Source organism: Lygodium microphyllum, chromosome 10 (assembly GCF_053477565.2).
Source record: "Lygodium microphyllum isolate KBCC chromosome 10, Lygodium_microphyllum_v1.1.10, whole genome shotgun sequence".
Classification (NCBI taxonomy): domain Eukaryota; kingdom Viridiplantae; phylum Streptophyta; class Polypodiopsida; order Schizaeales; family Lygodiaceae; genus Lygodium; species Lygodium microphyllum.
Genome location: NC_141144.1, coordinates 62,581,068 through 62,597,722, shown reverse-complemented (window position 1 = coordinate 62,597,722; position 16,655 = coordinate 62,581,068).

Below are 16,655 nucleotides of genomic sequence, written 5' to 3'. Positions count from 1 at the left end.
ATGCGCGAAAAGGACAGGTATCTCCATCGACTTTTCGCACAAGGAATCCACCTTGTGTATGAGCCCCAAAAAATAAATATAATTTCACAGAATTCATCGCAAAACCTCACGGAATCCACCGTGGAATATGCCTCCTGGCATCATACCCGTGGGGTGGGATAGCAATTGTCCTCAATTGCTATTAGCTCGATGTGGAGCAAGTAGTGAGGGGTAAGCACTTAGGTCGCGAGCATGCATCCATTGGGCCTCTTCAACATGATGATTTTTAAATTTCACCAAATATCTAGAATATCTATGGCCAATTCTAGTGGTCATAAAGTCGATATCTAGAATAGTCTCAGGTTCAAGGATTTCAATTTCTTTTTCTAACAAATGAGGATTTTCATAAATAGGGTGGACAGGTAATTGGCCTTTGAAAGGTCGTAACAAACTGATATGAAAAGTGTTGTGGATTTTTTAATGTTGGGGTAGTTCTATTTTAAAGGCATTATCATTGATTTTGTGAAATTTTAAAAGGTCCATAAAATCTAGGAGCTAACTTTACAACAAGTTGTTTCTCAACACTTTGTAGTCTTCACTTTTCAATTTGTAACCAAACATAATCATCAACTGTGAAATTCATAGCTTTTCTTTTCTTATTTGCTTGTTTAGTATATGATTGTTGGGCTTTTGCAATGATAGCTTTAACTTCATAAAAAATAGTAGCATGCATATTGGCAATATTATCAGCGGCTTTAACTTTGTTTGACAATGAAGTAATAGGTGTAGACAATCTATATCCATAAATGATTTCAAAAGGTGCTTTTCATGTAGCTGTATGTGGAGTGTTATTGTAAGCAAACTAAAGTAAATGCAAGTGTGTATCACATGTTTGTGGTTTTGAAATTGTGTATGCATGTAAAAGATCCAAGATTGTATTGTTTGTAGCTTCTATTTGCCCATTTATTTTAAGATGAAATGCAGATGAAAAATCAATCTTTGTGCCTAAATTAGCAAACAAAGTAGTCCAAAAATTATTGCAGAATCTAGAATCACAATCAGAAATAATAACTTTTGGTAAACCATGGTTAGGGAAAACAATTTTCAGAAACAATTGAGTAGCTTGAGATGCAGTTAATATTTTCTTGCATGGAATGAAATATGCTTGCTTACTAAACGATCTACAATAGTCCAAATCATATCGTAATTAGCTTGAGTGTTAGACAGACCAGTAAAAAAATCCATTGAAATATGTTCCCATGGTCTTTCAAGAATTGGTAAAGGCATTAACAAACCATACTCCTTACCATGGTGTCGATTAACTCTTTAACAAATTAAACATTTATATACAAAGTTAGAAACATCAGATTTCATCTGTGGCCAATAAAAATCTTCAATCAATGTACGTAAAGTGGAAATAATACCTCCATGGCCTTGATATAGGAGAATAAATTTCGTACAACACAAATGATCTAAATGGATAGTTACACATAACCTTTTCTCATAAAACATAAATCCATCAGCATAAGATAATGAATCAATTGGAATCCAATTATTGGCAATTAATTTATTCCAATCGGCTTGAAAACTAGGGTCTTGATCATAGGTATCTTTCATAGGGATAAGGAAATAAAAAGATATCACAGAGATATTATGAATAGTTGGTCTTCTACTCAAGGCATTGGCAACAACATTTTCTTTTCCGGGTTGATGTGTTGGATAAGTGGATGAAAACTTTGAATAAAAGCAACCCATTTAATATATCGGTCTGAGATTTGTGGCTGACTAAGGAGATGTTTGATACTTTGTTGGTCAGTTTTAATCATGAATTTAGATCCCATAAAATAGTGTTTGCATTGACGTAAAGCTTATACTACATCTAGGAATTTCTTATCATAGGTAGAATACTTGAGTTCAGAGGGTTTAAGCTTGCAGCTAGAGTAGGCTATGGGATGGGAATCTTACATAAGGACAGCTCCTATTCCAGATCCACTAGCATCACTGACTACTAGGGAAAATGGTCTATTAAAGTCAGGGAGTTGCAATACAGGAGAATGCGTTAAGGCATGTTTCAGCAAATCAAAAGACTTTTGTTGATTTTCAGACCAATGATATACAATACATTTCTTTAATAATTTTGACAAAGGTAATGCAAGCAATGAAAAATTTCTCACAAATTTTCTATAAAAGCTAGCAAGACCTAAGAAAGAACGTAATTCATGTACATTTTTAGGTATAGGCCAATTCAAAATTGCTTCTATCTTTTTAGGGTCAACTTTAATACCTTCATATGAAACAATATGTCCTAAGTATTCCATTTGTGTTTGTAAGAATTCACTCTTTTCAAGATTAGCACATAATTGATTCTCTTTCAATAATTTGAAAACCAAAGATAAATGTTCATAATGCTTGTTCTCATTCTTACTGAAAACCAATATGTTATTAAAGAAAACAATGACACAATGTTGATGCTTCAAAAATATGAGATTTATCATATGACTGAATGTGGCTAGTGCATTAGTTAAACCGAAAGGCATAACAAGGAATTCATAATTCCAAATTCAGTTCTAAATGCAGTTTTGAAAATGTTAGATGTGTCCAATTGTACTTAATGTTATCTAGATTTAAGATTTATTTTGTTAAATACTACAGCGCCTTGTAGTTTATCCATGAGATCATCTACCCTAGGGATCAGATATCTATTTTTGACAGTGATTTTATTTAGGGCACGATAATCAATGTACATCCTATAGGTGTTATTTTTCTTTTTAACTAATAGGACAGGTGCACCAAATGGAGAACTATTGGGCCTAATGAGTTCTCTCATTAACAATTCTTCAACTTGAGTTTGAATTTATTTTTGTTCAATTTGATTGTGTCAATAAGGTGCTTTACATGGTGGTTGAGAACCTGGAATTAAGTCTATTTTATGATCTTCAGGATGTGTGGATAGTAACCAGGTGGTAAGTCAACAACAAAACAATCTTTAAATTGTGAAAGAATTTGTGCGTGTCTAGGATCCATTTTATTTTCTTTAACTTCAATTTCATTCATCCAAATTAAGTAGGATTTGTTACCTTTTCTTAATGCACATTTAGCCTGTGTATGACTAAGCAATGGAAAATTATCAAAAGTGTGCATACCATGCAATGTGATTTGTTTTCCATGAGAATGAATCTTCATTGAATGCCTGGAATAATCTATATTGGGATTATACTGATGACGCCAAGGCATTCCTAAAATAATGTCACTAGATTGCAGAGGCACAACTAAGAAATTTTTATGTTCAACATAATCACCAATTTTAATTTCTACGTCATGCACTTCTTGTGTTCCATTGTATCTAATGCCTAAGAATGCAGCCTTGATGCGATAATGAGTGAAAATAGTATGTAAATTCAATTCTTTGACCAATTTTGCAAAAATAAAATCGTGTGTACTCCCATCATCATGTAAAACAATCTTTTATTTACCATGCACAATACATTTTATCGTTAATAAAGAATGAGGATTTGGTATATTTGGTAAAGTATCTAAAGTAGTGTCATTATCGTCATCGTCTTCCATGAAATCTGGCATTTCTTCATGGTCTTCATCTTCAATCGCTCCCAAATAGTTGATGTGAACAGTTGGCTTTTTGGATTGACAATTCACCACTAGAGGTCTAGGTTGATGGCATTCATAACAGACTATAGATTTGGCTTTAGAAACATTATTGGTAATAGCGGGAAGTTTAGGAATGTTGGGATTTGGCTGAAGAGATGGCTTAGGATTTGGGTTTGTTTTTTATGGTAAAGCAGGGGGTCATGTCCAAGATTTACGGAATGAAGATGGAAGAAAGTGGTTTTGATTGAATCTTCCAAAGTTAGAATTGAATTGCTTGGTACTGAAATTACCATTGTTTGAGAATTGTTGCGGTCGCTTCTCTTGTCCTTGAATTTTTTATTCAGTATCGTGGGCCAAGGAAATCGTATCCTCGAGAGTCGTTGGCTTAAACATATTCACTTCCGCATAGAAGTGACCAAGCAAACCAAACATAAACTTGCGCTTATGGGTCGCCTCTGTAAAATATTACACGGCGCAGCGAACAGAATCTGAGAAAGAGATAGAGAGTACACAACAGATAAGAGGAGAATCAATAAAATTCTTTAACTCCAAACAACTGATACAAAGATGGCTCTGTCCACCCGTGCGCTTCCACTGTGTGAAGCTTAGATGGCGATCTAGACAGAAGATAGGTGAAGAGCTTAAGGCTAGCTGGAACAACAACTCTGACTGGGTGAAAGATGAGTGTAAGATGGCTGCGAAGGGGTTTAGCTTTTATAGCCCGCGAAGGTCGTTAGGTCGGCCTGCTGACCGACCTACCATATGAGCCTCCACTAGTCGGCCAGGGAATATTCCAGGGAATATTCCCTTTACCATCGGGCCGGGGGCACTGCCCCCGGACCCCCGCCAGGGGGGCCGCTGGCCCCCCTGGGACCCCCCAGCCAGGGGCCGCTTCCGCGGCCCCCGGACCCCACAATAGGGGCCCCTTTTAACTCCCTTACCACGCAACTCAATGCAATGTGCCTCGAGTTGCTACCAGCTTAACCACTCCGTCTAACCCAAAGATTAGACCCACAACAGTCACCTTTTTGCCATCCGGTCACATAGACCTCATCTGATATACAAGTCAGGACTCAACCAATGTCCGGGCTCACATTTGGCTTCTCCTCATAATGGGGGCCTTACAACTTTGAGCACCATGGATCATTGGTAGCACCTAATGAGGGTGGGGCATTGATCATATCTAACACCCCCCCTCAATGTCCACCCATAGGTGAACTATCTCCTCGGCCCAATGCCGAGTCTCTGAAGATGAACTTGAAGCAGATCCTTCGTAAGTGCTTTGGTGAAGATATCTGCTCCATTCTCCTCTGTTGGACAGTAGACCAATTCCACTATCCCATCCTCCATCAAATCACGCACATAGTGATACTGGATCTCTATATGTTTGGTGCGTGCATGAAACACTGGATTTTTGGCAATGGCGATGCAACTCTGATTGTCACATCTCAGCACAGTTGGTTCTTCATCCTGCACTCCCATATGCCATAGAATCCTTCTCAACCATACGGCCTCACATGCAGCAAAACAAGCTGCCTTGTACTCTGCTTCGGTAGAAGACAATGCCACTGTTGGTTGCTTCTTACTAATCCAAGAGAAAATTCCTGAACCCAAAGAGAAACAATAACCAGAAACTGACTTCCTGGAATCAATGTCTCCTGCCCAATCTGAGTCACAGTTCCCCACAAGAGAAGTTCCGAAACTGTATGTGATACCATAGTCAAGAGTTTTCTTCAAGTATCTGAGCACCCGCATCCCAGCCTTCCAATGACTCTCATGAGGTTTGTTTGAGAACCTGCTCAAAACACCAACAGCAAAACTGATATCTGGTCTGGTGTTACACAAGTAGATTAGACTGCCGACCAACCTCCTATACCTCCCAATGTCTGCAAGTGCTGATGTATCCTCAACGGATAACTTTACATTCACCTCCATAGGTGTAGCTATCTCCTTGCACTCGGTCATGCCAAATGCCTTCAAGATCTCCCATGCATACTTCTTCTGAGAGATGAAGATCTTTCCTGGCTCTTGCCAGACTTCAATCCCCAAACAATAGTGCAGCAAGCCCAAGTCTGTCATTTCAAACTCAAAACTCAAAGCCTTTCGAGTTTGGTTGATCATATCTTCATAGTCACCTGTAATAAGAAGGTCGTCCACATATAGGACAATCACTACAGACTTTTTACCATCCCTGTAAACATACAAGTTAGCATCTGAGGCACATCTTTTGAAGTTTAGGTTTAAAAAGAACCTATCTATCCGCTGGTACCATGCTCTGGGGGCTTGTTTCAGCCCATACAATGCCTTCTTCAGTTTACACACTTTGTTCTCAGAATGGGGGGCCTCAAACCCTGGTGGCTGAGCCACGTACACCTCCTCCTTGAGGTCACCATTTAAGAACGCTGACTTAACATCCATTTGGTACACTGGCCACTTCTTGTGGGCAGCCACTGCAAGTACCGTGCGAATAGTGGTCATTCTGGCAGTTGGGGCAAATGACTCTTGAAAATCAAACCCTTCAACTTGTGAAAATCCTTGGGCAACCAGTCTAGCTTTGTACTTTTCTAAGGTACCATCAGCCTTGTACTTTACCTTCCAGATCCACTTGGTGCCAATAATCTTCCGCTTTGCTGGCCGATCCACTAGCTCCCAAGTGTCATTCTTCATTATGCTGTCATACTCCGCCTGCATAGCAGCCTTCCATGATGGATCTGCAAGTGCTTCTTCTAAGTCAGTTGGCTCCTTTACTTCTCTCATAATCTCAACCATCAAGGCCATGTTGACTATGTGAGCAGAAGCCCTCCTTTGCTCCTCTATTCTCTGAGACCTCCTTGGTCCGTCTGCCTTCTCCTCAACAGATCCAGGCCTAGGATTATTGTGGTCATAGAGCTGCTTCACCCAGCGCGGCAATGGCTTTTCCGGTGGGGTGATGTCAGGTTGGTGAACTTTTTCCTCATCATCTGAAGATGATGCTTCCTCCTCCTTAAGGATAGGGATAGCTCTCGGGACAGGTTCATAGTGGACTACTTCTTCGCTTGATGATAAAGTGGAAGACCTTGCCTTCTCCTCCTCCACTGTATGCGGCTCCTCCTTGAACACCACATCACGGCTCGCGATGATCTTCTTTGCCTCTTGGTCATATAACTTGTAAGCCTTCTGCTCATCACTATAACCCAAGAAGATACATTTTCTGCTTTTTGGTTGTAACTTGTTTCTCTTCTCATCTGGAACATGTGCATAACATTCACATCCAAAAATTCTGAAATGTGAAACAGATGGTTTCTTACCAGTGTAAGCCTCATGAGGTGTTTTTCCCTTGAGAGCCTTTGTGTAGCTCCGATTTAGAATGTAGACTGCAGTATTAACAGCTTCAGCCCAAAAATGGTTAGGCAATCCCTTGCCCTTTAGCATGCATCTTGCCATCTCCACAATGGTACGATTCCTGCGTTCCACAACACCATTCTGCTGAGGTGTGTGAGGCGTCGTCAATTGACGCTTGATCCCTTTGCTCTTGCAAAAGCCTTCAAACTCCTTTGAGTTGAACTCACCACCACCATCTGTTCTAAATTTCTTCACACTTTTCCCTGTTTCATTCTCAACAAGTATTAGCCATTCTTTAAACTTACCAAAAGCTTGAGCCTTATCACGAAGGAAGTACACCCACATCTTCCTACTGTAGTCGTCGACAATCAACATAAAATAAGAAGATCCCCCCAAGGCCTGTGTAGGCATCTTACCACACAAGTCAGCATGCACCAACTCTAGAGGAGCATGTGCTCTATTCTTGCTTTCTTGTGGAAATGCCTTTCTCTGTTGCTTGCCCATCATACAAGCTTCACATGGTTCCTTCAATTCAGTTATTGTAGGTAGGTGAGCAACCATACCTTGCTTTTGCATCTCCTTCAATACTGCAAATCCGATGTGTCCAAACCTTTCATGCCAAAGCTTACTTGTGCCCACTCCAGCGGTGGCTGTAAGAGCACTTAGCTCATACAGGTTGTTCCTTCTTTCTCCTTTGCCAACAATTGTGCCAGCACTATCAATAATTTCTGCACCTGTCTTCTTGAACCTCACTTCATGACCAAGATCAGTTATGGCAGCAACTGATAAGAGATTTCTCCTGATTTCGGGAACATACAACACATTTGAAAGCTTTTTGACTTCACCATTTGCAGCAACAAAAGAAATAGTACCTGTGCCCGCAGCAGGGCATTTAGCATCATTTCCAACCGTCACAGTGATGGATTCTTGTAGAGGCTGCATAGAACTGTATAGACCTTTCTTGTTGGTCATGTGACGGGAGGCCCCACTATCCAACACCCAAGAGTCAGTGGTAGATTCTTCTTGCGCCGAGGAGCACACTTCCTCAATGGTCGCCATGAATAATTCCAACTCTGCTTCAGCCGTATTGGCTGTCTCTTTCCCTTTAGTTTTAAGGGTACCATTCTTTTCATCTGCCTTCTTGACACGACAATCTGCAATTGCATGTCCTTTCTTCTTACAGTAGAAGCACTCTCCTTGAAACTTCTTCTTGCCGCCCTTTTTCTTTTTGTCACCATCATTTTTGGTGGAGGAAACACCTTTGCCTTTTGCATTGGCAGAGAATGCAGCATCTCCATTGTTGCTTCCTTCTCGGGCTTTCAGCCTCAACTCCTCCTCCATTAATAATGCACAAAACTCCTCAAAAGTCAAAGCTTGAGGTCTCACCTGAGTATTAAGGGCAGTTACTAGTCCATCAAACTTTTGTGGACAAATCCGAAGACACCTCCGAGCTAGCTCTTCGCTAGTCTTTTGTATCCCAGCGCCAGCCATCTGGTCGCGCAGATTCTTAATCCGAGTGATGAATGCTTCAACCGTCTCTCCTTCAGCAAACTTCTCCGCTGCTAGTTGATTCTCCAAGTTTTGAATCCTTGTTTGGTTTCGTGTTTCATACTGACTCCTTAGTACATTCCAAGCCTCTGACGCTTTGGTTGTATGCTGAATCAGAGTCAAAACACTGTCAGAACAGCTTGTAACTAAGGCACACAATGCATCTGCATTCCTTCGTTTCCAAGCTCGTAGAAGATCTGCATTCGGAGGAATCATCACACTAGGATTTGATGGGTCGGGGGTAGGCTGTGGTTCTGCGTCAGTCCCCAGCACAGTCTCTAGAAGCTCATAAGAATCAAGGATAGTTGTAATTTTGAACTTCCACAAGGTGTAGTTTGTACCATCTAACTTGCCTTCGCTGAAGGTTGGTGGACGAATCCTCAGTGTTTGAATAGCCGGTACAGCAGCACCACCTCCTGCACCGCTTCCTGATGCGCCAGAACTGCTTCCCGGAGTCGACATCGTTTCTCTTTGCTGTTGAAGCCTTTGCCTCTTGCACGCTCTCCGATCTCTAGAGCCCCCTGGGCTCTGATACCATGTAAAATATTACACGGCGCAGCGAACAGAATCTGAGAAAGAGATAGAGAGTACACAACAGATAAGAGGAGAATCAATAAAATTCTTTAACTCCAAACAACTGATACAAAGATGGCTCTGTCCACCCGTGCGCTTCCACTGTGTGAAGCTTAGATGGCGATCTAGACAGAAGATAGGTGAAGAGCTTAAGGCTAGCTGGAACAACAACTCTGACTGGGTGAAAGATGAGTGTAAGATGGCTGCGAAGGGGTTTAGCTTTTATAGCCCGCGAAGGTCGTTAGGTCGGCCTGCTGACCGACCTACCATATGAGCCTCCACTAGTCGGCCAGGGAATATTCCAGGGAATATTCCCTTTACCATCGGGCCGGGGGCACTGCCCCCGGACCCCCGCCAGGGGGGCCGCTGGCCCCCCTGGGACCCCCCAGCCAGGGGCCGCTTCCGCGGCCCCCGGACCCCACAATAGGGGCCCCTTTTAACTCCCTTACCACGCAACTCAATGCAATGTGCCTCGAGTTGCTACCAGCTTAACCACTCCGTCTAACCCAAAGATTAGACCCACAACAGTCACCTTTTTGCCATCCGGTCACATAGACCTCATCTGATATACAAGTCAGGACTCAACCAATGTCCGGGCTCACATTTGGCTTCTCCTCATAATGGGGGCCTTACAACTTTGAGCACCATGGATCATTGGTAGCACCTAATGAGGGTGGGGCATTGATCATATCTAACAGCCTCAAGTACATCTTCGAGCATTCGAAGTTACAATAAAGCATTCCAAAACACCCGGTATATTATGAAATAGGCTTGCGATCTCTTTGTTGCAGAAGATCCCACTGTTTGATTGCTTTTTCATGGAATTGGGATGGAAGGAAATTCTGTAAAAATTTCTTTTGGAAAGTCTCCCAACAAGTAGTAGGACAATCAATGCTTTTGTGGACAACAATTCACCATACAGATGCTCTGTCCACTAAATGATTAGTGACACACTTAATTTTGTCTTTTTTGGCATACTGTTCTTCATGGAAATAATCATCAAACTGACTGATAAAAGCAAGTATAAACTTTCCATCGCGTGACACCCATTGAAAGTACGGAATTTGAAATTTCTTTTACTTATCTTGTTTTCTTTCTGAATAGATTGTGCTTCAAGTGTCGCATCAATCGTGTGTCGTATAATATCTTCAGGTTGCGGTCCATCTTGATTGGCAATAGATCATTGAAGCATGGCCAATTGAGCTTGCAAAGTTTGACGTGCTCTTTGTTCCTCTTGAAGCTACATCATAATTAGGTCCAGTTTCTGTTCCATCGTTGGTTCCAGTAGATCACCTTCGGCCATAAAATCTTCCATATTCTGATCTGTCATCTTGCAAAATTTTAAACAACCTCACACACTCCGAATCCTGTTAGCGGGATGAGAGTAGCTCAAGGTCGGGTTTACAAGGCTTACTTTTTTTTTAAAGTGGCTTTTTAGTAATCTTTCTTCTTCACAATTACAGAAATTGATGTCGATCTTCTTTCAAGCAGATATGTCTTTCGTATAGTCTGCGTGTGATTCTCTGCTTGCTGGAATTTGTATTTGTCATGGCGCAATGTGAATAAGGGCTTGCAGGGAGATCGAAAACCGGTTCGGGATAAGACGTCAGATTGGAGCTTTGTAATTTTAAGCCTTAATAGCTTTAAAGCTTTAAGCTTTAATAAAAAACTTTTCTTAATCTAATCGACTACGTGAGGATATCGACAGCTTTTTGACGTTGCAGTCGTACGTCCTTCCGCCACACCGTTGTCAAATTTAGAAAGCTTAAGTAAATCTTAAGCTTTTAAAAGCTCTTAAGCTTATTTTTAATAAGATCTTTACTTTCTGATCTTTGAGAAGAAAAACGACTTTCAAAGAGACTTCCCCGGTGGTCCTTCACTTCCTGAGAGTGGTCCCTCGCAATCCGATTGCGTAGCAAGGGGTTCTTTACCACCAGGAATGCGCTGATATTGATGGATTGTTGCGAGATACTGACTGTAGAGCCTGTTTGTTCTAGGAGCTTCGCATTCACGCGAGATGGTAAGCGATTGGAAGCCCTCGATCTCAACTTCGCTCTGATACTACTGGTGCACAAATTGGATGCCGTATGCGTACGTAGCGAGTGCCGGAAGGTCCCCAAGAATAAAGAACTCTACTTTTTGCTCAAAATCCAAGAGAATAGACTTGCACGACATGAAGTAAGAAGACCACTTGGGTACAATCTCCCCCCATGCCTTGTGTGAGCGCTCCACAAAGCATGTATTTAATATTTTATTAATCTCCAAGCTAAAAAATAACCTAAATTTATAGTCATCATGCTTTAGCTTTTGTGTTTTCATTTGTCCAAATAAAGAATAAAGCGGTTATATGTCAAGCGCTTTAACAAATAAGCGTGTCAAAATATTGGTGCCATGCCTAAGACACGCGCCCATAAAAAATGATAATTTTTTTTAAATAACTTGAATACACGCTATTGCCTAGTGCTTCCCAGTGCCACCACCGCCTACTTTACACATCAATTGAAGTATTCATAATTGTTAGAAAATAATAAAATTAAACTGAAAAAAGTGAATACCTAGCAGTCTTCAGCTACAAAATAAATAAATAGATTTGAACTCTGTCCTAGCCTTAATTTAATATGAGTGCGCACTCTAAACTCATAAACGTCCATTAATTTAAATATGTATTTTGCGGAATCACCCGCTATGGAATCACCCACTTGCACATTAAATTAACATGACATCCAAAAAGGATAGGCGTCCCCATCGACTTTTTGCACAAGGAATCCACCTTGTGTACGAGCCTCGGCAAATAAATATAATTTTATGGAATTCAACACAAAACCTCACAGAATCCACCGTGGAATATGCCTCCTGGCATCAATGTAAGACATCCTGGAGCATAAGAGAAGCCCCATCATGAAAAGCTAGGTGTATATCCCATGTACCAAGGATAGCATAAGTCTGCTCAAGGCCCAAAGAAATGCATCCATCAAACTCCCTATAAAAGTAGAGAACCATGCTCTATGTGGAGTAACATGACAATATGCTATAGAATCCAATAGCCAATCTGAGGCATAGACTGTATCACTGAGCAAGAAAGTTGTAGGAAAACTAGATGATAGAAGTACATGCTCAACTGCATTATCATAGGTACCAACATGTACCTCACCAGTAGTAGCAGTGGGTAACAACATTTACATGCTCAACTGCATCATCATAGGAGTACATGCTCAACTGCATCATCATAGGAGTACATGCTCAACTGCATCATCATGGGTAACAACATGTACCTCACCACTAGTAGCAATGGTAACACTCATTGCATCTCCTGTATCTCTGACTCTCTACTCATGTTGATTCCGTCTCTGTCTTTGCTACTCTCTAATCCATCTAAAGTGTTTTCTTTGAACATGCCCAAGCTTTCCGCAATGGAAGCAAACAATATATGAAGTAGAAGAACCTGTAGAAGAGGACAAGGAATCCAAGTCATCATGAATAGGGCTATCCATAGCATCCACAGAGCTCAAGGAGTCGAGGGCTGTCCCAACGGAGGGAACCTGCTCATGAAGACAATCATCTGCAAGTACATCAGTGGTAGAAGCATGATGCAAAGGCTCAAGAAACCTCAATAGACGTGAGGACATAAAGGCATCAACCAAGGATACAAAAGCTCCCACATAAAGAAGAGTTGTAGCCAACTGTATGACATAACCAACCACAGTATGATAAAGCATAAGGCATCTATCATAAGAGCATACGTATTTCATCCACAAAATCAGCCCATAACCATACGCGTACTCATAGCTCTACAATACATCATGCCATCTAGGAACATTCAAGTCAAGTAAAGACCGACAAGTGGCAAAGCGTCCTGCAAGGGTCAAGCTCCAGGAGAAGCCCAAACATATGTACAACAACATCCAAATGAGTGGCTCTATAAAGTACATGAAAGTAGACAAAGTGCATAGCCGAATAAGCATCAAGAGCAATTGCTCTCTAACCTGTATGGGCAAAAGCAACCCAACTAGCATAGAAGCTAGGCAACACAGAAGCAACAAAGCCATAGCTGCTAAACCCAAGCACTGTTAAGAAGTCCATTGATCAAGGAGTAACCCACAAAGAACCAAGCATCAACAAGCAATGAAAGGTCAATAACCAACTGCCAAGACAATGGAGCAACCACTGCTCAAACATGTATCTGCATCCAAGTAAATCCAAGATCCATAATCGGAGCATTAAGAGCCAAATAGAATCCAAGATGCACAAGTGATAAGCCGACCAAATGCAAACTGCTCCACAAAATTCTCAAATGCAAGTCAATTCAAGCCCAAATATCTACCATACTGTAGCCGAACCCAAAAGCATCCACATCAGACTTCAGTCCCATAATGGGTAGCACGGGGCATTAACCTTGTCAAGTGAAATGCCAGCTACAAAGAAAATGACAATGGACCAAGAATTGAGCTCTACTCTTTGCTCAAGAAGCATCTAGGAGCACAAATGTCAAAGTGGCATCATCCAAATACATCAGCATATCATCTTGAGTAGTTGGGAGCACCTGTAGACCATACACATAACCAAACTAGAGGTAAAATAACCTGTCAACCAAGCTAACATAAATCCCAACCAACAACAAAGTGTCCGCATCCAAATCAAGGCTCAATAGCTCTCAAATAGCATATCCGGGCATAAACCATGATGACCAAGCATCAATACATCCAACAGAAAACCCGAATGTCAACAAAGAGCATTATGCATAAGCCATCCTTGATTAAACCTTGATGCCCAAACAATGTACAATAGTAAATCCCTGCATAAATTAAGCTATGGAAGCTCAAACCAAGTCTCAAAGCATCTCAAAACATTGGGCAAACATCTCAAAGCATTTGGGCATCAAATACCAAGCCTTGGGAGCATCATATAAGCTAAGAGCATGACATTTTCTTGTTGTAAATCAACTCAGATCTGTTGTGGAAAATTCTGTGATCAAAATTTGGCAGATCTGACATCGCCATTGCATCCGAAGGAGCGTGCCAAAATACCAAGATAGACTCTTACCTTGCCTAAATCGGGTTCTGGATGCTGGAGATATGAGAAAAAATGGGATTTTTGAGCCAGATTTTGAAACAGGCACAAAAAAACGTGAGCTGCTACAGTGGGGCCTATTGGTTATCATGAGGATAAGGGGGCAAATGGAGGCATTCAAGGTGCCCAATGAAGCAAAGAGCCTATGAGGGCCAGGGAGAGGTAGGAGATGAAATCTTACCTCGGGGGGAAGAAGCCATTGCTAGCATTGAAGCTCCAAGCTCTAGGTCCTCAATCCAGGCTGGAGTAATGCCAGGCCAAGCTCCATGATCAAGCTCTGATACCAGTTGAAAGGGATGCAATGGCAGTAATGGAGAAGGAGAAGAGGAAGATGCGGGATAGAAAAGCACACACAATGTAGGTGCTGTCAAGAATGATATATGACAGCCTTATTGCACTATCTCATATATATGAATAAAGAATATGGGCGGTCAATGTACACGGGCAGGCCCAAGGGCCTTTTACCCCAACAGCTAGAGGTAGCTCTAGGTCTGGGCATATGCAATCCATGGTGGTTCTCAATGATTCATGGCAACTCCCAAGCAATGCATGGCATCTATGGTGGGTAGCAACAATTTCTACAAAGTAGCACGAGGGTGGAGATGACAAGGGGGTTCATATGGGGTAGATTAACCCTAAGGCATCCCGCCAACCAAGCAAAACACCTCTCTTTTTTGGCTTTTGTTTTTTCAAATTAAAATAAATATTAATAGAGGGAGTTCTTTAAGAAAAGGCTCGATGATGTTGCCTCCTAAACCCATGATCCGGCCGATAGTATGTACTATCTCTCTCTCCACCACTCCTGAGATGGGATTAAGTCCTACATGTGTGCGGGTGTGTTGTTAACTTCAACCACATTGATACATTCTCTTCCTTCCCTTTTCCATCACAATCAAGTTGCAAAGTGCACTAATGTATTCTTCTCACATAACACTTGTAAGGCATGAGGCAAGTTATGACTCATTGTAGCACACTCTTCATATTTAACAAATTTTCTATTATTTTCTCTATGAATTCCAATGTCTAATGATGTCCATTCCCTTGTCTCTATGTCCTAGAAAAAATGTAAAATAAAATAAAATAAAATACATTGAACATCCTATACCTTCAGCCTATTAACTACATCATGATAACATGCAAGTCTCATTCTATCCATTAAAGCTTTGTCTTGATGCACAAGTACCCTTCTTATTCCGTGACAAAACCTATATAAGCAACTTCATGGTTGATGTATCCTTGGTCCTAGTAATAGAAACAAAATGTTGTGCTACACGAGCTCAACAATGGGACTTTGGACACCCTCTTTTTTATTCAAGAAGTTCAACCAAAAAACAGAATGGCTATCTCTCACCTAGCCTCTAACACTCATTATGAATACTAAGATTCGTTTGTGCTCAGCTTCTGTATGGTTTAGTCTGATAATGCAGTCAATCACTAACACAAATACATTAAACACGCTATGAAAGTATATAAGAAAGGGTTTAAAGAGTGTAAGGAGCTATGAATTGATTAAGAGAAGAGATGGAAAACTCGAGAGGAGCTAGCCACCCAATTTCGACTTAACATTTAGGACTTGGACTTGATAACTAGAAGAATGAATGATTGGATCCCAACTAATCTCCATTATTTCAATTTGACATGCAAATAATACTAGAGGAATTTCATTGGAAAGATACACTACATCTCTTACCCCTCTCGGATCTTGGGAGATTCGACTATGACCTGATCAACAAATTCAATCGAAGATGGAGCCTCAACTAGAATTGTGACCAATGGTATTATAGGTTTGAACAAATATGGTAGAGGCTTTGGAAGATGTTGCAGATGCAAAAATCAAATTGATCCCTCTGTCAAATTTTTATTTCGTGCCTCTCCAACAAACAAATACTTCGATAGTTATATTGAATTGTATTCCCCCTTCACTGTCTCATATACTCTTGGAAACAAGTTTTGCTTGGGGAGGCCTTTAATGTCCTCTAGTTCTCTGGACTATAATTAAAAGTGTTTATCTTTGGACTTTGTGGCTAGCAAGGAATGAGTATATCTTTAATAGTTGAAAAGTGGACGGTGTTTTTGCACTAAAGAAATCCCTTATCTTGCAGATAAATACTCATAAGGAGCTCATTATAAGGGAGGATGCCCAACAAGCAATCAAGTAGATGCTCACATACCTCTCCAAAATAGAGAAAAAGTTGTTATTCAAAGAAAAGGAGAGAGAGGCAACATAAGTGCTTCTTTCTTTTAGGAAGGACATCTAATATCCCATCATCACCCATAAATTTTACAAAGGCCCATGTGCGAGAGTCCTACTATGAATAGAACTTGCACAAAATACACAAAATACTGTGTAGAAATCAAGCATTTGATAAACTTTCTATAAACTTATTTCCCCATGGGCCATGAAATTTCCACCATGTTTGTCCTCCATAGAAATCTTCTAGCTCACCCCACTTCCTTGCTATTTTGGTAGAAATATATAAGCCATTAGTTAGGGTATTTAGATTGTAAGAATACCCTCTTGTAAATACTTCTACTTTATTTAATAAAAGAGATAAAGGAAA